A 22,749-nucleotide genomic window follows, 5' to 3' on the forward strand; every position below is an offset into this window, starting at 1 on the left:
CTCCCTGAGGTCCCTGCCCTCCCCAGGCTCAAAACCAAATTCTCCAGGTGTTTCCCAACCTAGATCTGCCAGTGGCCACGGACAACCCTAGTACCAAGGTACAGCCAGTTCTTCTCACACTTGATATAGAGATTTTATAAATCTTTACAATTCATAAAACAGTCCCTCTCCATGGGGGGAAAATGTACAAACACGATAAAAAAACACATTCCAGCTACCTAGACCCAGGTGACCTGATCTGACCTGATCTGAATCTTATGCAAACTGTTTGCTAAGCAGAGAAATGAAGGACACTAATTTTTGCATTGTGACCATGCCTAGCAACTAACAAGAGAAAAGTTGGCCAAGGATCAGAAGTATCTTCTGACCTGCCCATTCAGCCACACCAGGATCTCCGGGGGCTGCTGCTTCTCTCGTTGACTAGAACAAAGAAAGGCGAGCAAGTAGGTTGCAGTCAGGCACAAAAGCTGCTCTTGGATAACCAACATTTGTTTCACCAGGAAGAATATCCTAATACAGTGGTTCTCAACCCCCGGTCTGGAGACCGGTACCGGTCTGTGGAGCACTCGGTACCGGGCCATGGCTCCCCATTAACCTCTTCCGGGCTGCTGCCCTTCCACTATGCCGCCGGCTCACCTTTGGTGCTCTCCAGTGGCCGCCATGGCTGGGGCTCCCCCTCGGCTTGGCACTGCGCAGCTGCTGCTGGCAGCACCCCCCAGCGGGTGGCGGGAAGTCAGGGGCACCAGTGGGAAAGCAAGCGGAGCAGGAGCGGAGCAGTCGGCAAAAGACTACCCCCCCCCCCCCAGGCCTCAGTAAAATTGTCAAGCGTTGACCGGTCCCTGCTGATAAAAAGGTTGGGGGACCACTGTCCTAATAGATTGCCCTGCATGGGCTAGACATGTGTATCACATTCCATGGCTAACAAAGTTGCCCCCACACACACACACAAGAATTGCCCTCCACAACATGAAGGCTCACCTTACCTCATAGTTGGGTTGTCCTTGGGAAGCAACAAGCTCGATCCGTCGGCATGTCCAGCATCCTCTTGCAAAGCAACAGCAAAGAACTGTAAAAAGAAGGGGAGAAAAAAGGGTTCTCAGGAGTCAGCTCTGAGTGCAAATAATCCGTGAATGTTCCCAAATTCATTCTGAACACAGCTAACTCTGCGTCCAGGGGCATTCTTATTCCACTGATATAACCCTATGATCACAGTCATCAGTGGCTCAGAGTTGGCAGAATTGCTGTTATTTAGAATCACACTGTGCGTGCAGGAAGAAATATCATTTGGGGGGGGGGCGGTACCTTGATGCCCCAGATACCTTGCCTGCAAAAGGAAAATATCCTTCAGCCTTTTCACACCATGTGTGAGTTCATCATCCAAAACCACCAACAACTGTTCTCTTGTAGATTAAGGTGCCCATTGGTCCCACATCTTGCAGGACAATCACACTTTTTGAAGAAATGTCCCGCATCTTGGAGCTTTAAAAAAAAGTCCTGCCTGGCCGCAAGCAGCCTCACAAGCCCCCCCCCCCCCACACACACACACATACACACACACTGTCACCGGCAGGGCCCGGCCCCCAAAGCAGTGGCCTGCGTGATCAGCCCCCTGCACGACAGGTTGCACCATGGGAGGAGCCCAGGTGAGGATGCCCGGCTGCAGCCAACGGGAAGGGGAATGGGGGGAGAGGAAATAGGCCGCCACCACCACCACCACCGCCCCCCCCCCCCCCGTCATGCCGCCGCTGTTGCCGCCACCCCTGCCCGCTTTAAGATCCCTCACATTCTGGTCACTTTATTGTAGATGCAAAAGATTACCGGTTGGACACTGCAACAGGTGTTATGGTCGAGCTTGTCTAGCACAATGGCCAATGGGGCTCTGTATGTAGCTTTCCATCTGGAATAGTAATTCTCCCCCAACACCTCCAACAAATGACAAACACAAACTGCACAACACACACTATCAATCACACACTGAATGCTAAGCCTTCGGCGCAATGCAGCTACGGTTTGTATTTAACCACGAGCTGCTGCCTGTCAAAGCGGCCAGATCAGCACGCTGGCCGATCAGCAACACTATAATGAGGGCATAAGCTCAGAGGGTGGAGACGCCATGGGAAAACGACAGACCTGACATCATTGTTGTTTCAGTTCCCCAATGCTTTCTACACATACACAGAACCAATATTTATTCTCCTCTCTGTGATACTATTGCAAATGAGCTTAGGTTGGGACATTTGGGGCACTGAAGGAGAGAGGTGGCTAAGAAGAATCACGGCCAGTCCGATTTTGGATTCAAACTGAGGACAGAGGAGAGATTTCCCTGGTTGGGAAATGCAAAATTCAGCAAGATCCAAAGACGTAGTAGTAGTAGTAGTAGTAGTAGTAGTAGTAGTAGTAGTAGTAGTGGTGGTGGTGGTGGTGGTGGTGGTGGTGGTGGTGGTGGTGGTAGTAGTGGTAGTAGTAGTAGTGGTGGTGGTGGTAGTAGTGGTAGTAGTAGTGGTAGTAGTAGTGGTAGTAGTAGTGGTAGTAGTAGTAGTGGTAGTAGTGGTAGTAGTGGTAGTAGTGGTAGGGGGGAGGAATTCCCCCCCGCTTTTTACTAGCTGAACGAATCTCAAAGCTTAAAAATCACCTAACCTTCCTCTCCCCACACGACACCCTGTAAGGTAGGTGAGGCTGAGAGAGCTCTGAGACAACTGTGACTAGCCCAAGGTCTCCCAACAGGCTTCATATGGGGTGGGGGGGGGGAATCAACCTGGTTCTCCAGATTAGAGGCCATGGCTCTTAACCACCACTCCAAGCTGGCTCTCAACACATTCAGGATTAAAAATAAGAGAAAGCTAAGTATTTTTAAAAGCACATGTTGTTTTCTATCCCTTAGGAGGAAAGTCTGGGGGTACACTCTTGTTCCCCACAAGAAAGTTTGGCTTTGGTCAGCTCTGTAGCCCAGACAACAAGGTAGTTCATGTTGTTTGTTATGTTTAAAATATTCAATATCCTGCACTCTCACTAAAAATATTCTCAAAACAGATTGCAGGCTTCCAATTAGAAAAAAAACACTTTTAACAACCCCTGCAAGAAACCATCAGCATAAAAACAGAACAGAATGAAAATAAAATATTAATAGGAACGTCAAACAGCTTAACCATAGAAAAAGTTGCCCGAGATGTAAAACGTGGGTAAACCTACTTAGGAGAATGAAATAGCAATGCCATATGGAGAGCATGCTTATATAAAGTCTCTGAAAAAATGAAATTGTTTTGCCTGGAGAACAAAAGAAGAGACCTGCTGGATCAGACTAAAATTTGATGTGGTCCGGCGTCCTGTCTCACACAGTGGCTGGACAGTTCCTCTGGAGAGCCAACAACAGGGCACAGAGACTGAGTCCCTCCCCCATGCTGTTGGGGTTCCCTCAATAGCCACTGATAGACTTATCCCCCATGAATCTATCAAACCCCCTTTTAAATCTGTTTATTCCTGTGACCATCACTACATCTTCTGGCAGCTAATTCCACATTTTAATCCCCCTGTATAAAGTAGTATTTCCTTTTGCCCATTCTAAACCTCCTTCCCATCAGCTTCATTGGATGCCTTCAAGTTCTAATACCTTTGGGAGAAGAATCCCTGTAGATTAGCGATCCCCAACCTGTGGGCAATGGACCACATGTGGTCCTTCAACTAATTGGAGGTGGGCCGTGAAGGACGCCTTCTCCCCCCTCCCCCCCCTGGCCCTTTACAACACACTTCGGGTGTCATTGTCTCCCATCACTCCCAGATGGGACTATCTCGTTGCAGAGAAACAAGCTCAGGGTTCCCATTGATTTGTCGTTGTCATGAGTTAAGATTTCCATGAAAATAAAATGTTCCTTATGTTCATTGTTGTGGCGTGTCTGTATCTTATTTTGAAGGGATGTTTAAACATTACCATAGCGATCAGAGAGCGCTAGGGCAGTGGTTGAGAGTAGAGGAGTAAACTACCCCCCCCCACACCAGGCCTCAGTAAAATTGTCAAGCGTTGAGTGGTCCCCGGTGATAAAAAGGTTGGGGACCACTTCTGTAGATCACTCATTTCACAGCTGGAAAATCCTGGTGGGTTACCATCTTCTACAGGTCCATAGAGCATGATCATAGCTATGGGGGCAAGTTCACAAAGCCACCCCATAGATACCCTAGGGTCCCAGATGATATAGGGCTTTCTACATAATAATCAGGACTATTAATTGCTGGTTATCAAAACAAAGAGGCTAACAGAGAGCCTTTTTCAAGCTTGGTAAGACTTTCCTAAAACTGTGGCACAAAGAGTTCAAAAAAGAATGAGAATAAGGTAACTGGATTAAGTCATGGTCGACTGCCTGCCCCAACTATCTTCATAAATATAAGAGAACCAAAATACCAAACATATACTAAATAACACTTAATGCCAGATAAAATCCATCATAGGCATTCACAATATCCCAAAACTTCTCAGAATCAAACGTAGAGACACAATTCTTATCGACGTATAATTAGTGATCTCACCTAAATTCTTCTCGTGCAGGGGTAGTCAAACTGCGGCCCTCCAGATGTCCATGGACTACAATTCCCAGGAGCCCCTGCCAGCGAATGCTGGCAGGGGCTACTGGGAATTGTAGTCCACAGACATCTGGAGGGCCGCAGTTTGACTACCCCTGCCCCTATATCCTTCCAAAGACTTACAAAGAATAACTTTCCTGCTTTGAGACACACACACAAAAAATAGGCTACTAAACTTTGAAAAATCAAATTAACGCCCACCCAAAACCCTTGGTTTGATATGGAACAGCAAATTATAAAAGCTGCCATTTAAGCAGTACGACATTTGTCTTATATAAGTAATTATATAGAAAAATTGATTCACCTTTCCGTAATTTATGGACTCAAGAGATACAGCACATTCTCTGAAAGACTGAGACAGACAAAATAAGTGGTCTATTTGTTTTCAACAATGTTACATAAAACACAGTAACTCCTATGATTACACATTGTATGCCCGGCTCTTCTTGTTACATTTGACCAATTTGCTGAAATCCTTTATCTTATGCTATATTGTAACAGCCTGCATTATCACTGTACTGTTCATTGTATACATTATACTGTTTTTGTTGCATTGTTCTTCACTTTCACATTCCTGCTTTATTATGTGCAATTTAGAATTTTTCTAGGGCATTCTCAAACTTTGCTGTTCAGTTACTGCACTGTTTGTACATAAATTGCTTTCATTTATATTGTTCCTACTGTATTGTTTCTCACTGTGTAATCCACTTCAGTCTCAGCAAGAAAGGCAGACAGATAATAAAGGAAGTAAAACAACAGCATTCTGGTCTCCTGCTAGGGAAGAAAACCTTCTGCCCAGCCGCCCAATGTGCAGTGGGCAAATGGGGGTAGACAGGCATGGCATCAACATGGGAATGCCACTTCCAGGCAAACCTGGGCATTACATCAACGTGTTGTGCCAATGCAATAACATCATCTCCAGGTTCATGGCGGAAGTGACATCATGCTGTCAGCACACCACCTATCTGCATATCCTAGTCTCTCTAGAGCTCCTCCCAGTGGCCAGTGTTGGGCTGGCAAGCCTGTCCCCAAGCTGTGAGCCAGCTTCTTAAGGGGCACAACCCCACCCCAGACTAGGCTGCCTCCACACCTTTCCATCAACCAACAGCACCTCTTCCTTATCCGGATTGAGCTTCAGTTGATTGGCCCTCGGTTAGCCCTTGACAGCTTCCAAGCATCAAGAGGCTAAAAGGGCATTAAAGTAATCCCCATCAAGGGACCTCAAGAATGCGCTCTGTAGAGTTCTCTGTAGAGTTCTTTTCTCCAGTCATCGGTATTTTTCTCCCAAGAGCATCAGCCACTGTGATGGGTATTGCACAGCTAACCAGTTCTAGCTGCCTCTCTCCAGTCCTGCAGTCTGGGTGCCTCACTAAAGGATCCCACGTACCCACCAGCAACAAACATACACGGCAGGAGAGAGGAGTAACAACAGGCTGGACTGATTCCACAAGGGTTCGGCAAAAGTGGATAGACTGCAAGAAGAAAATCAGTAGTCAGTGGGGAGCAAAACAGAAAAAGCCCAGTGTGCTTAAAAATTTCTTACCTTCTGCTGTCCTTAGAAGCTGCCATTCAGGCTTGCAATTAACTGCTTGCCTGGTCTCCCTTAGCAAGAAAGACCTAGATCCAGGCAACTGGGCAGGGATGTTTGACTTTCTTTCCCTTCCAGATAACAAAGGGGTAACGGAGGCGCCCGTAGGCAGGTGGAATAGGGAGCATTAGTGTGGATTAGAAACTTGCGGGGGTTTGATTTGCTGGTAAAAACTACACTGAGATTCAGCAGTGACAAATGGGATACAACCTCTAGCAAGACCTGCAAGTTGTTTTCTGTCTGCTGCTGTTGCCGGTGCACACAAAGCGGGACTGCAGACCTGCAGGCAAGCTCCTGCTCCTGCCACAAATGCCCTGTACAGCCTGGGTTGAGCCAGAAATCCAACTGCAAAATGGACAGAACAGAAACTTGTCCCACAGGGTGGTTGAGTTGGGGGATGGAGGACAAAACAACAGCAGACAGGTCCCCAAATGGTTTGCAGCACATCATCCAGCTCTGCATATTTTGTCTGACAAAACAGCATTCTTTCTCGTTTCGGGAACCAGATGAACCATTTCGCCAGCACATACGGAGATTCGGAACATTATATATTTAGGAACTAGACTTGAGTCATAAATGCAAGAATGTGCACACACACACACACCCCATGCACAATTATAAGCATTTCTAGACTAGATGGTGAGATGGTATAAATAAATAAATAAACAGATAAATAAATAAATGAATGAATGAATGAATGAATGAATGAATGAATGAAGAAAGAAAGAAAGAAAGAAAGAAAGAAAGAAAGAAAGAAAGAAAGAAAGAAAGAAAGAAAGAAAGAAAGAAAGAAAGAAAGAAAGAAAGAAAGAAAGAAAGAAAGAAAGAAAGAAAGATATAACAAAACCTGCATTTAAAAGTTAAGCTTTCCCAAGTCTGTACCTCATTTTGTTCTTGTTGTCGTCAAGTCATAGCTGATTTATGTGTCCCTGTAAGGCAGATTTTCTCAACTAGGGTTTTGTAAAACCCTGGGGTTTCTTAATGGCCCTGGAAAGGTTTCCCAAATGGATAAGAGTTAATTAATTCAGACAGAGGAAGAGGGCTTGCACTCGATGATGAGGGGTTTAGAACTGACTTTGGAATTTAAATCCCTCAAACATGACGGGATTGAAGCTTTGTGTATGCCAATAAAGGTTTTCTGAGTCTGAGTATTGCCCACTCAGGCTGGCAGCTGCTCTCCAGGGTCTCAAGCAGAGGTCTTTCTCATTGCCTACTACCTAGTCCTTTCTGCGGGAGATACCAGGGATTGAACCAGAGACCTTTTGCATGCCAAGCAGATGCTCCACTGCTAAGAACTGGCCCCTTCCCATTTGCATGACTGGACAGGAGATTTATTACCCCCTCTGCAATTTCCACAAAGTGGCCTTTCCTCCAGCTTAGTCTCTGATTGGGAGGGGGGGGTTCATCTCAAAAGGGTGTGCTTAACTGTAACAGTTCCCCACCCTGCAGGCATGCACACTTTCTCCAGCAAGGCCAGTTCGTGCCTCACACCCATTCGCTGTCTTAGGAGGTTTGACCCATTCACGTAACAAAGTCCACCGATCCGGTGCCCCCAAAGGGAGGGGCTGCCTGGATGGGAAGGAGGAGGACAGAGACGTTTTTGCAAAAGAAATATCCCAAGAAAAGGCACAGATGTTAATCATTACGGTATAAAGCGCCTCACCCTTCCAGAGGGTAGAATTCCAATAGGGTGAGCTCAGGTTAAAATGACAAGGGAAGGAGACGGAGCAAGGCTCTTTAACACACACTCACGATTAAAAGCACAGCTATCCTCCTGGATTAAAATCACCCCTCGAGAGTCAGGGCGTGAGAGTTGCCATGATGTTGTCAGTTTTAACGAGTTTCGGGACAAAACGGAGGAACTGCTTAGAGCCCAAGCAGGGACAGCATCTCTCTTCTTTCAGAATTCAGTGTTGTCGTGATGTCAGATACTTTTCTTCCTAAGGTAGTTTTCAGAGGAGGGCTGTGCTGGTCTGCAGGAGTAGAAGATTTGAGTCCACTGGCACCTTAGGGTGTTCCAGGACTCAGTCTCCTGCTGTGCAAAGCCCAGGATCATAAAGGACTTATCTTGGATAAGGACTCCGTTGTGGGATCCATTCTCCATGCTCTAGATCATGGGAAGTAGAAACTGTACACTTGACCAGAAAGACTCAGTTTACAAATACGTGCATCGAGCTCACCAACACAGCTGTCTAGAGCAGTGGTCCCCAACCCCCGGTCCAAAGACCGGGACCAGTCCGTGGATCAGTCGGTACCGAGCCGTGGCTCCTCCTCATTCTCCTCCCCGGCTGCTGCCTCGGGGGCTGCCCTGCCATTCTGCCGCCAGCTCACCTTTGGTGCTCTCCAGCGGCCGCCATGGCTGGAAATTATCATGGTGCAGCTTTTGAAGCCAAAGTTCCCTTCCGACTCATGTCTGACAAAGGAAGCTTTGATTCTCTTATTCCCAGATAATCTTATTGGTCTCTAAGGTGCTACTGAAATCTAATCTCATTGTTGGCATGGTAATTCACAAGACACATCTCTGAAACATATGCTTTTGGCCTGGCCGGTTATTTGGCCTTTAATGGAGGAAGTAATTACTCATATTCTTTTTTTATTAGATTATTCATTGATCTTTGAGAACGCTTATATACTTTTAAAGTATTTGCCTGCCTCCTGGAGTCTAATTGATGAACAATGAAAGTGGTCATTCTGTGCCCTTAATGTTGCTAAAAGACTTCGGTTACTACACTGGAGAGATAAATGCCCTCTTCCTGCAACTCAACAGACAGAACTGGTCTGGAGGTCCGTCTCTGGAAATTGGTGTCTTTTGCCCAGGACCGAGATCTGTGTTTAGCAGCCATCAGAAGACTGAGAGCTTGCAGGCATTCAGAGATGGAACCCAACATTTGCTGATGGAACAACAAATAACCTTGGGCCGGTTCTTGAGTGGGAGGTGCTGGTTCCATAGCACTGTACTGCTTCATCGTAGACCTCAACGAGGTATCTCCTCCACCCTTGTCCAGGCTTCAAAGCACAGTTGGACAGGCTGTGGCTTAGAGTAGGGGTAGTCAACCTGTGGTCCTCCAGATGTTCATGGACTACAATTCCCTTGAGCCCCTGCCAGCAAATTCTGGCAGGGGCTCATGGGAATTGTAGTCCATGAACATCTGGAGGACCACAGGTTGACTACCCCTGGCTTAGAGGTTACAGTGTCAAGACTGGATCTAAGAGACTCAAGTTCAAATCCTGCTTCGTGTGATATTTTCACTATAAACGGTGATAGCCCAGCATAAAATGCAGGGGAAACAAAGTACATGCTGACTAACACGAGTCATTGTTTACAATGACGACTAACATCAACACAAACTGTTTATGTATGAAAACGCCTGGTGTTTCCACAAAGCATCTCATCATTTTCACGAGCACTCCTCAGAGTACCAACGGCTTTCCTGCTTTGTCCTCACAACAAACCGCTGGTCAAGCAGAGAGACGGTGACTTTCCCTACAGGTACCCAAGAGAGCTTCCAACTTGAGAGGGGAGCGGAGCCCAGCCTTCCCATGGAAAAAATCAAAGTTGGCCTCCCTCCTAAGAAACCCGCTGATGCACACTGTACCGTCAATCCTGTGACCTGAAAGGATGCCTACAAAATAACAACTGTCGGAACAAGGAGTCTGTAATCAGCTGACTCCTTATTGCTTTAATCATGAATAGCAAACCAAGAGCTACAATGACCACATCCCCTCGCCTTCAAAGGCAGAGAAAGGTTCTAACATTAAAAGAAAACTGAGGGTGGTATGATAGACCCATCGCTATCTAAAGGCTATAATCTCATTTTTTTTGTTTCTTTTGATGTACTATGAAAACCCCTTTTCCCATAGGTGTTTCAGGGATGGAGCCCATGAATGAAAAGTTTAGGGCTGATCCTGCGTAGAGCAGGGGGTTGGACTAGATGGCCTGTATTGCCCCTTCCAACTCTATGATTCTGTGATTCTATGATCCTGCGTTGAGCAGGGGGTTGGACTAGATGACCTGTATGGCCCCTTCCAACTCTATGATTCTGTGATTCTATGATCCTGCGTTGAGCAGGGGGTTGGACTAGATGGCCTGTATGGCCCCTTCCAACTCTATGATTCTATGATTCTATGAAAAGTTGAAGTTGTGGTGGGGAACACAGCTGCCCTTGGGGCTCCAGAGTTTTCATGAGGGAGTTGACTCACCCAAAGGTCCCTCTTTTTAAGCAGAGCCTACTGTTCAATCCAAATTTTGCAGTGGGCACCCCTGAGATGCTAAAAACGTTTGTACGCAACAGCTAGTTTTATTCACCCCACCCTCTTCTGGGGCTCCACAGGTTCCAGGATGCCCCAGAACAAGACAGAAGTATGGAATAAAATTGACCATTACGCAAAGGAAAGGGAAGAAAAGATTGCCTCATAACCCCACGAAATCCCATGACTTGTAACCTTTCCATCTTGTCTACAATCCCCACTGAATGAATCTTTCTGTTCGGACAAAAATCGGATTTGATCCACACATTCATAGCTTGGCCAGAATAAGGAACTTCTTGTCTTCTGCAGGGTTAATGCTGAAAGTTGGCTCTTAAAGGGAAAGGGAAAGGTATCCCCTGTGCAAGCACCGGGTCATGTCTGACCCTTGGGGTGACGCCCTCTAGCGTTTTCATGGCAGACTCAATATGGGGTGGTTTGCCAGTGCCTTCCCCAGTCATTACCGTTTACCCCCAGCAGGCAAGCTGGGTACTCATTTTACCGACCTCGGAAGGATGGAAGGCTGAATCAACCTTGACCCGGCTGCTGGGATCGAACTCCCAGACAGCATTTCTGCTGCCTTACCACCCTGAGCCACAAGAGGCTCACTAAGCTCTTACGATGGCATTTACCATGTTCTAGAACAGAATAATGTCATGCCTACCAGGCTGACTCTTTTCCTCCCCCCCCCCCACAACATCTATGGCCACGAGCCAAAGATTTCAGAGAGACATAAAGCTGAATTGCCATTTTTGTTTACCACCAAATCACAACTCTACTGAGTTATCTAGACAAGAGATCGGATGAGGTTGGGCTAGGCTTGGCTACCCATGTCAGGGCACAGTAATATACTGGCGGCACAAATTACACAAAAGTACCTTTCCTGAGCACTTATTTGATTTTGTGCAGAAGCCAATACATGCAACATATTATGTGTCCACATCTTGACAGGTCTGATCGATCACCCTGAAATGGCTCTCTAGCTATGGAAATGATGCAATGTCATTAAACATATTAAGCCTCAGGTACAAGCACATTTCAGAGGGAACAAGGCCAGATCAAGCATTTAGGACTCAGAGGACCCTAGGCTTGCCTCTACCTGGATGGAAATAAAAGAGGATTGGCCAGAGGTGATGTCAGTGCCCCAATGTACCTGCCAAGGAACTGCAGCATAGCCATAGGGCATCTGCTTGGTGTGCCCAAAATCCCAGTTAAAATGACCAGGCAGTAGGTGATGTGAAAGACCCCAGCCTGGGACGATGGAGAGCTGCTGCCAAGTCAGAGTAAACATGACTGACCATGATGGACCAACATGATTCAGTTGGCTGATCCATAGTCCAAGGTCAGAGGCCTTGGGTTGAGCAGAAAGGAGAATCAAAGAGCAGGCCCTAGCTTTTCATACCATATGGTACTGCACACGCCACAGAAGGCTTGTATAAACATTCACACCCGACTTGGTATGTTCTGCACTCCACCCAGGATTTGAGCAAGACTTGGCCCCTTGGGAGATGAGGCTCCACGGGCAGGGAAGCCCTGGCTTCCAGCCTGTTCCAGCCATCATCTCTGACTCTTCGGACACTGTGTGAAATTGCTATCAGTTTGGCCTTTAACGGGCTGAGGTTCACGTTGTGGTGGAAAGCATCCAAAGGGTCCAGAGCCAAAAGGCTCTGATGGAGGGGAAAGGGGTCCCTCCCCTCCTGTTTGCTCACGTAGAAAGCAGAATTGCCAAAATACAGGCTGCTGCTTCCCTTCTTCCAAGGGGAGAGAAAAACGACAACGTTCCCTCGCTTTAAAGTCTAGACACGGCTGCCTCCTCCAGTCTCCAGAGAGAGGGCTTGTACTACATGCACTTATTCCACTACATTGCATCAGTATCAAAACTCAAATGGTTTGTTCACTCCATTAGCTGGAAATGTTTGTTTTTGTTTTTTTTTTTAAACAGAGACTCTACCAGTAAAATGCCGTCACTGTTAGCTGTAACTTAAAGGCCCCCGCCCCTCCTCGATGCTAGCATCCCCTCCCCCACCACATTAATTGAACATTAAGAACCTCGCCAGAATGAGCAGACGCACTAGACGCAGCCTCACTACATCTGAAAACCAACAGCTGCACCGTACCTTTTGTTCAGCTCAACCGAGATAGCAGGCCACAATACGCAGGCTTCGCAGTTCTCCGGAATCCTTAACAGGGCCAGACTTTCCGTGCAAAAAAAACCCCAAAGTGGGGAGAAGGAGGGGGGATATATTTCCGACCCCCGCAGGGACACCTTTGCTGGTCCTCCCTGGCACACTGACTTTTTGTGGCATACGCGAATGCTGAGATTACGGTTCTTAGAGCGGAGACCCTGCAGGGTAATGGATCACACCTCATTAGAGCCGGTGGTTCTGACAAGGAACGATTATTCATGAAAGCAGTCCGCCCCAGAAGGATGGTCCTTCCCCCAGCCTGCTCCAACAACAACAACAAAAAGAACACCTCCCTCCATCAGGAAGTGAATGTCAGACAGGCAAGGAAGCTTCATCGCTGTTTTACGATTCAGCCAGTTCTGAGACCTACCTGTGTGCCACATTTGGGGCCTGCTGTGAATGCGGAGGCAACTCATGCTGGCCATGTAGGACCCTTTCCTGCAAGAGCTGCTGGGTCCCTTCCCCCAGTTTTCCCTTGCTGTGCTTTTTGAGAGCTATATTTTAGCAAGCCTTCCTGCGGCATGGGGGGGGGGGGGCGGAAATGTATTCTATCTAGCGGTAGATGAAACTTTGCTTATATGAGGAACCATGCTGCCGTTTTAAGGATCCTTTTTATTGTTTTGTTAGAGAGTTTATTGTTATGATAGGCAGCTTTGAGAATGTCTTGGCTGAAAAGTTATAGAGAAATACTGTAAATCAGGGGTAGTCAACCTGTGGTCCTCCAGATGTTCATGGGCTACAATTCCCATGAGCCCCTGCCAGCAAATGCTGGCAGGGGCTCATCGGAATTGTAGTCCATGAACATCTGGAGGACTACAGGTTGACTACCCCTGCTGTAAATGACCTAGCACAGATTAGGCTTTCTCTTCTTCATTTATCCCCTTCATTTCTTCGCAATGGTATTCCTCCACTGTTTTTTTCCTCAGAACCACCTTGTGAGACAGGTTAGACAGCGAGTGCATGAGCGGCCCAAGGTCACCCTGCAAGCTTCCATGACACAGCCGGGATACAAACCTGTTCCCTCAAATACCTAGCATGGTACTCGTACCATGACATCACACCACTGGTAGCACCGAGACTGTGGAATTCCCTTTAAGGCCAAATGTGGTCTGGGCCCAGCATACTTGAGGGACCGTCTAAACCCCTATGCCCCTTGTAGGACTCTTCACTCTGCAGGTTTGAACAAGGTGATCTCAGGCCTAGTACCTGACAATTTACAAACTACAACCAGAAATATAAAACCAAATGCCTGGCGGAAGAGCTCCGTCTTATAGGCCCTGCAGAACGATGACAGGGCACTCAGCTCTTCCGGGAGCTCCTTCCGTCAGGTCGAGGCCAAGACCAAAAAGGCCCTGGCTGAGGCCGTGGACCAAAAGCAGATTCATACCTGCAGAGTGAAGAGCAAAGTCAGTTCTTTTTGAAAAGGCTTTTATCATTTAGAGAATTATGCTTCCCTCAATCTGTAGTTTTATATTTCTGGTTGTCGTTTGTAAATTGTCAGGTACGAGACTACTGTTAATTGAGCAAAGATATTTATATTGGCCTGAATCCAACCGCACAGTTCCAAAGATTTAGGAGAACATAAGGAGAGCTTGGTTAAGAAAAAGATAATGCCTCCACTCATTTAAGAATTAAACTGTGGTCTTCACTGCCGCTGAATACAGCCTGGACGATAACCATCTACCAGTGACAGAAAGGCTCCTATTGGTCAGGCCCGTCCTCTCACTCTTGCTCACCTGACCAGTGGGAGAAATGTCTAGGGCAGAAATGATGTCATGTGATGATCCTTTGATGTCATGTCTGGCTGAACTCCAGGTGTGATGTCAGTGCATTGGGGGACACTGTGGTCACCTTGGGATGTTTTGTGGAATGGCCATTGTGTCTCCCTTTGCCTGCCTCTCCCAATCTTCCCACCAAGGGCAAACAACAGCCTGATATCTTGAAATTTGCATTTTACGCTTTGCAATGTTATGCTAACAAAGGTATTCTGATTCGGATTCCGATTCAGCCTGATATCCCGAGCATATAGTGATGGCTACTGGCATATTCAACATTTCTGGCCCTGTGAAAGTCTCTTTCTCTCTTCTGACACTTACAGTGAGCTGGGGGACAGCCAAGTTTTGTCTGTCTAGCTTCTCCAACAGGGAGGTCTGTAACAGACTGATGTCATGCAAAAGAATCCCAGCCGTCCCCATGTGATTCTCTCTCCCCCCGCCCCTATTTCTCTGCTCGAAGTCCCTTTGTGCCAGGGAGGGGAGAAACTAATACAGTAAAAAAAGCATAGCGTGAGTGAGCATTTGGGCCCACTGCTAAGACAGAGTGCAACCAAAAATCTTTGAACAAGCAAAGTCTTCAATTTGTTACTAGGTACTAACACAGCTGCCATTGCACAGTGAGGACTTGAACCTGGGCCTCTCAGAACCTAGTCCAATAATCTAACCACTACACCATGCTCCCACCTGCTACATCTCACAGCCTCTCATACCTGCGAATCTTCTCTCCTCTTATCCAAGCAACTGTCTTGAAGGACCCAGAACAGTTTCTCGATTCTAGCAATGACTTTAAAAGTTAATGAAGGGCTTAGCTTATGCACAAGTTGAAGCCCATAATATAATGAGATGCCATCACTGTAAGAGGGGAATTTTCAGTGGTTTTGAACCGCTGCCATTTCTTTAACCTATTTGGACAAGGGCCACCTGTCTTCCCGGGCTTCGTCTGGCCACGGCAACATGGCTTACATATTAATACAAAAAGAACTGCTACCTGCTCTTTCTTGATCATCCTTCCCCGCCTTCCACCACCCCCAGAGCTATATCAACAGTTTTAGACACTGAACTGTTTCCTTAACTGCATACTTCCCCCCACCACCACCACCTAGAAGGGAGAGCTGACAAGATGAAGGGTTTTTGCAAGCACTGCATAAACCCTTCATCACTTTAAAATACAGGACTTTGTTTTTTCCACGCATGGAACATCAGACCGCTGGGGCAACTCACCCGGCACCCATTTGTTTAGATAAATAATATGCTCACAGCCAACCTCTCATTTTAAAATGAATTCTAAGATGGTTTTGGAGTCGCTAAAAATAGACAACCAATAAGGCATGCTATAGGAAAACAGGAAAATCAACCAGCAGCAGATAACAACACATAAATCCATAGTCATTTGACTGCAGCCCAAATACCAATGCGATCCAAAAGTATAATCCTATTTGCAGAAAGGGGCACACAAGCACAATGACAAAGACCATGCCAAGGACCAAAGCATTAAAATGCAAACTTCTAACGGGGGGGGGGGAATCCCACAAGCAAATAAGAAGCCGCCAAAAAGATCTCGGTGCAGCACCAAGAGGAGCCCTGCAATGTCCGTAGCTTTCCGCCAGCCGTATTTCTGAAAAGAGCACCAGAAAGTGCTGGACTCAAGATTGTCACTGATGCTGGAGTCACAAAGTGTTGGTTATAATCATTCACATTTAGATTTTACCTCCAACTTTGATAATGTAGCCACTGGCTCATTTTGAGTTGCCTGTGGTCAACTTGCAAAGGGCTTGTGAGAAAGGAAAGGCGCCTTGACCATGTATCGCTTCTTGTTAAAATCTGACCCACCTCCTGCCTTTTAATTTGAGTCCTGTACCAGGTTGCCAGGTCCCCCCACCCCCAGCTATCAGCAGGGGATGGTAGGGTTCCCAGATCCAGGCTAGAAAACACCTGGACCTTTAGAGATGATGCCTGGAGAAGACATAAACTTCACTGGGGCACAATGCCACAGGATCTAACCTGCAAAGTATCCGTTTTCTCCAGTGGCACTGATGTCTGTAGTTTGGAGATGAGCTGTAATTCCAGGAAATCCCCAGGTCCCACCTGGAGGCTGGCATCCCTAGTCCTGCAGCATCTTAAGAGACAAAGTTCTGAGGAATAAGCCTTCAAAAATCAATGCTCTGAGCTTTAAGTCTCAAAAGGCTGTACCCTTCAACTCTTGTTGCTCTCTAAAGTGCTCCTGGACACAAATCTAATTGTTCTCCTGCAGTCCAGCAAAGCTACCCTCGGAAACTTATTTCTGGAGGATCCCATAAATCCTACAGCAAGCTATGACGCCTCCCATACCTTCCAGCACCTGTGACCAGAGCTCTCACTCGATAAAGCTTTCCTTTGCTTTTTACATGGCAAGCCAAGTACTTAACCGTGTGGCATTTTAGTTCCACCAAGCCATCCTTGACATATTGGGGAAAGCATGTGTGCCTCTCCATGACTAGTCAAGCATCTCAAGCTCTGGGCCACAACTAAGAGATTGTTTTTCTTATAAACTCACGAGACAAGCTCTTTAGAATCACAGAGCAGTCCGGAAACCGTGAAATCTGAAAACAGAAGACATTTGAGGCTTTAAAAAAAACATTCACTGTGGCTTTCGAACCCCTCAAACAGCCCACTTTCAAGTATTTTCAGGTCAACTAGGGCTCCCATTTCCCCCACATTCTCCACGACAGAAGAGATGTTCAAGGGCTGAGCTTGCTTTAGAAATCCCTCAGAGTCCTTGTGTGTCCCACAACTGTGATTGCCTAGTACCAAGTGGTGTGCTGCACACCATAAGAGGAATAATCCAACTTTTAACTGTTACCTCATCCTGTTTCTTATTTCGCCACAGTGTTTTCTGTACATATTTCACATACAGAAGGCTGAATTTGTGTGTCTACAGCAGGGGTAGTCAACCTGTGGTCCTCCAGATGTCCATGGACTACAATCCCCATGAGCCCCTGCCAGCTGGCAGGGGCTCATGGGGATTGTAGTCCATGGACATCTGGAGGACCACAGGTTGACTACCCCTGGTCTACAGTGTTCCCTCTCCATGGAATAACTCCTGCATTACAAAAATATGAGACCTCGTTATAGCTAGCTGCTGCTGAAAATGTCACTAGAGAGAGTCACCAATGCCAGGGAGAAATACATATAGGAACCAGAACTAAGCTGCTTTCGGCATCTGTACAAAGTTGGTGGTGGTGGAAAGTACGGTCAAGGCACAGCTATTTCACGGGGACCCTGTAAAACAGTGGTTCTCAACCTGGGGGTCGGGACCCCTTTTGGGGCCAAACAAATGGGTCGTGACAGGGCAAGCAGCTTCACAGGGGTCGCGACACGGCAAGCAGCTTGGCCAGGGGCGCCATCCACACAACAGCCTTGCGGGGTAGATCGAGATAGAGCGCCTGTCTGTCTGGAGCAGCGGAAAACAGCGAGATCAGCATGGTGGATTAAGAGGCAGAACTGAACTGAGAAACCATCTGGGGAGGGGAATTAATATACAATCCTGAACAATGGATCTTTACGGCGCTGGTCAGTTTCGGTTTGATTTCTGTGAAAGAACACTTGCTTAATCTTATGGTTGGGGGTCACCACAACACGAGGAACTGTATTAAGGGGCATTAGGAAGGATGAGAACCACCGCTGTAAAGTCTTTAAGGCAAGAGATGAATTTTGCCATTGCCTGCCTCTGTATTATGTCTCTGGTTTCCCATCCAAATTCTAGCCGGGGCTGACCCGCCTTAGATTCCAAGATCTGATTAGACTGATCTAGCCAGGGCTACCCAGATCAGGGTCTGTATACTGTTGCCTAAATTCAAATACGAACTATTTTTTCACATAAAAACTGTAATATGTGTTCCTTTTTTTAGTGCAGCCTTCCTCAACCAGAGTCTTGTGAAATCCTGGGGTTTCTTGAAGGCCCTGGAGGGGTTTCCCAAATGGGTAGGAGTTATTTAAAAAAATTGTTAAACATTGATCAGATGATATGACCATATATGGTTATGTTGAGCCCCCCCCCCCCCGCACCAAAATGGCCAATGATAGGGTGGGAAAGAGAGGGGCTCCAAGTGGGCGTGTCCACAGCTGTGCTCCCCAACCATATTCTGGATTATCATGTCACTTCTGGGGTTTCTCAAAGCCTGAAGAACATTTCAGGGGGGTTTCAATGGTAAAAAAAGTTGAACTTGGGGCTAATACTAAAAACTGAGCAACCTCCCAGTACACGAACTTGTGGAATTAATCAGTTCCCAGCAATAGCAACATTCTAAACGTCTTTAGACTGAAAATAAAAGTAATTTCTTGTTCTGATTTCAGTGTCAGAACAGTCCCCAACATTAAAGAAGTTTGTTATTGTCAAAGAGCATTGGGAACAATTTTACAGAGCAAATGGATATATTTCCTGTTAGCGGGAGAATCAAATTCAGTTTTCAAAGTACTTACACAAAGCTAAAATTAACACAGGGGCAAGGAAAAGGAGATGTTAATCCATCTCATTGACAACTAGTTTTCCTAGAGTATCATAAGGGGAAAAAAAATCAAGGCCAAGTTTTCTGCAAGCTAGAAGTTATAGGGGAAATGGTGTATTTTAACAGAGTTGTGAAGCAATTTTTCCTATAACGTTTAGCTTCAGATTTGTGATGGGGGGCACAAGTGCTAACATTCAGAGGTTAGATTTCACCCAGGGTTCCCCATAGTTGATGACAAATCTATTCTATCAATGATTTATCAGCTAATTCCTTTAAAAAGGGCCAATGGCGCTCAATTCCTCCGAGAAGATTTAAAGGATTTATGAAGGGCACCTGATGGTTCCAGCAAGCTTAGGTCTAAGAATCAAAGCTGGAACAATCAAAACTTGATCTTCTGATGCTGGTTTTGGAATCTGTTGATTGCTAGCAATAGATCGAGATTATTACCAGCATGTTATCTACTATTTTTGTAGTTTCCTGTTGTAAGATTGTCTCTCACTCCTCTCTGCTTTTGCAAAAGTTTAACATTTTTTTAATTTTAAAAGAAGAGTAGATGTCCTCAGATTAGGAAGCCCTGGTTCCCAGAGGCACACTGATTATTTATTGACAAGACAAATACACACTGCGCTGTGTTCAAAGGCAGTTCTGTTTACTCGCTTGGTGTGTACCAGGCCACAGCCCTGAACCCTGCCCCAAGTTCAACTTTGCGGAGATCAATTGGCTCAACATTCACCCACCACATCCCCGTAATGCAGTCCTGGCATCAAGACTACATTCAGGCATCATGATAAATGTGGGTTTAGCAACTGTGATTTAATTAAACTTCCACTAGGTTTGATGGCCGGATGAAGCAAGTGCAAGAAGCACAGGCGTCAAACTAGGGCTTAGAGCTAGCCTGCTAACCCCGGTTAGCACTAAATGAGGTTTTTGAACTGAAAAGCCACTATCTGCTGAGTAGCACCAACCTATGAAGAGGTTATGAAGAGTGCGCAGAGGGTTTGGGGTGTCAACCTAGGATCTGGGAGGCCCAGTCTTCAAAACCCTACGGTACAAAGCTCCCCGTGCAATCTTGGGCTAGTCCAGGGGTAGTCAAACTGTGGTCCTCCAGATGACCATGGACTACAATTCCCAGGAGCCCCTGCCAGCATTCGCTGGCAGGGGGTCCTGGGAATTGTAGTCCATGGACATCTGGAGGGCCGCAGTTTGACTACCCCCTGGGCTAGTCATTTACTCATGCAGCCTATCCTACTTTGCAAGTCAGTTGTGAAGATAAAATGGGGCCTCTGTGAGGGTAGAGAGGAAAAAAATACAAGGCACAAGAAAATATAGTCATATGTAACAGCTCGATCGTTTCACATTAAAACTCTTCCCATATAAATGTCAACAGACAGTACCCGTAACTGTTAGAAACCCACAATAGTAAAAAAGCTGAGAGTCTCAGAGAGCTAACCTCCTGCAGCCAGTTTCAAATTCCCTAGCTTGTCTATGATTCCATGGAAACACCCCAATCTCTCCGCAATTATGTGAAGCAACAGCTGTTCAATCCATGGCCCGGAGAAACAGGAAGCATCTACCATTCTTTGAACCCAACAGAGGCAGAAAAACAGCAGCTTTAAAGCTGGAGCGTTTGCCTTTACGGAGGATTTTTGATCAACGGCAAGAAATCAGCAGGCCCGAGATTACACTTCAAACTTCTATTGGTTTTAACGAAGTTATACAATCATGGCATCATCCGAAGAGAGCTGGTAAACCAGTCATTTAACGACAGCAATAAGAATTGAACCTTTTGAGATCTTTGCCTCAAGCAGAACTAGGCTTCTCTAGAGCAGGGGTAGTCAACCTGTCGTCCTCCAGATGTCCATGGACTACAATTCCCATGAGCCCCTGCCAGCATTCACTGGCAGGGGCTCATGGGAATTGTAGTCCATGAACATCTGGAGGACCACAGGTTGACTACCCCTGCTCTAGAGGAAACAGGGCTAGCTATATGATTGGTCAAAAGGGGTTTTGTCAACTGACTGGCCCCATATTTGTTGCGCATTTTAAAAAATAAGAGGGGGGGGAGAGAACCGCTTTCATCAACAGGCATGACGCAGCATCTTATTGTGAAATCATTTTTATACTAGGGATTTATAATTTAGCACTGTTAAGCAGGCTTCTCTTTGGCTTTTATCTTGAAATTAATCAAAAAGCAAACTGCGCAGCAAATTAACAGCAGCTATTATGGAAGGAAAGGCACTTTTTGAAGGCGGCCGTGTATCAGCCTGGCTGCAGGGCATTTCCGTTCCTGTTTGGAGAAAACTACAGCTAGAACAGTGCAGTCGTTGCACCTCTGTGCTACTGGAGTTTCCTTCACTGGCCGGAGGGCAAACGGCCGTCTGGCTTCTACCTGCTAACAAATCAGGGCACCAGAACAAAACCAGAAAAGGAAAGCTAACTGCAGAGACTGTTTGGCAGTGCGGGTTGTTGTCACAGCAGTCTTCCAGGGAATCCATCCGAGGCTTCCACAAAAATATATTCGCAAGGCAGTCCAATGTGGGGTAGCACTTTTGAGTGTTGAACTGGAACTTGGGAGACAAAGGTTCGAATCCCCATTCTGCCATGGAAGCTTGTGGGATCACCTTGGGCCAGGCGCTCACTCTTAGCCTAGCCTACCTCACAGGGTTGTTGTGAGCATATAATGGAGAAGATGAAAACCATGTAAGCCGCTTTGGGCTCCCCAGGGGGTAGAAAGGCAGGGTATAAATGAAATAAATAAATTCCTTTATAAAATTGTAATGGAAATCGGCAGTTGAAGATGTTCAGGGCAGGGAGGTAAACAATGACCTAGTAAACCTCTAAAGCAGGGGTAGTCAAACTGCGGCCCTCCAGATGTCCATGGACTACAATTCCCAGGAGCCCTTGCCAGCATTCGCTGGCGAATGCTGGCAAGGGCTCCTGGGAATTGTAGTCCATGGACCTCTGGAGGGCCGCAGTTTGACTACCCCTGCTCTAAAGGGACAGGACCAGGAGGGGGTTCTCCTCTAGGGAGATGACAACCCTACTTATCAGGGGATTCTCAACGGCATGAACTTTCTCAGTATGTGGCCGTGCTGAAGGTCTTCTAGAACAAAGTTTGAGTCAAGTGGCACCTTTAAGACCCACAAAGTTTAATTCTGAGTATAAACATTTGTGTGCATGCATGGAAAACGAATCAGAGATTTCTCAATGAGAAAATCTTTCTCCTGCAATACGGAGGTGGATGTCTTATCCTGGCTACAGGGGCACAACTCTCACCCCTGACCTGAGACCTTTTAATCGGTTGCACCCCGGACTAAACACGGGGCTTTCTATGTGCAAGTCATGAACCCCCAGTCACCTCTTCAGTGTTATTATATATGAATAACACTCAGTCACCCCCTGCTCACACTCTGCCTGAACTGCTTTCCTGCTGTTTATAAATGCACCAGTTATTTATTTTTATTGATTTAACATCTAGCCCGGGTGATAATTTATATATTGGAGTGACTGAAGTGTTTGAAATGGAAATGTTAAAGTGTTAAGGTTTTATTGTAAAGTTTTTATGTTGTAAGCCACCCCGAGGCCTTTTCGGAGAGGGGTTGCTTAGAAATCTAAATGCATAAATAAATTACAGATGCCCTTGACAAAGCCTATTGGCAAAATGTACAGGGATTTTTTAATATACACACACGCATACATACATAAATACATATATATATCAAAACCTGATTTTGCATCATCAGACTTGGCCTTTTTAAAAACCTCCCGCAAGATCCTAGAAAACCAGAGACCATGGCACGGAAGGCTATGATGCAATGAACTCCCATGTGATTTGTTTTTCCACTGTCCCTGCAAGCTAGAGACCCACACGTAAAACATTAATGTTGATTCACTTCTGA

At 46.3% G+C, this 22,749-nt stretch overlaps 1 protein-coding gene across 5 annotated transcripts in view; it reads right to left on the reverse strand.

Annotated features, from left to right (window-relative positions):
* Positions 1–22,749, reverse strand: part of ST3GAL4 (ST3 beta-galactoside alpha-2,3-sialyltransferase 4) — a 134,293-nt gene that overhangs the window by 96,836 nt on the left and 14,708 nt on the right. For 4 of the 5 annotated variants that reach the window (XM_077306908.1, XM_077306917.1, XM_077306916.1 and 1 more), the window contains exon 2: positions 984–1,066. The gene's annotated coding sequence lies outside the window, so the exon portion shown is untranslated. Of the gene's footprint in view, positions 1–978; positions 1,067–22,749 lie in introns of all 5 variants that reach the window. The other variant, XM_077306909.1, reaches the window with a different exon arrangement.

The sequence above is a fragment of the Paroedura picta genome, chromosome 12 (assembly GCF_049243985.1).
Source record: "Paroedura picta isolate Pp20150507F chromosome 12, Ppicta_v3.0, whole genome shotgun sequence".
Lineage (NCBI taxonomy): Eukaryota > Metazoa > Chordata > Lepidosauria > Squamata > Gekkonidae > Paroedura > Paroedura picta.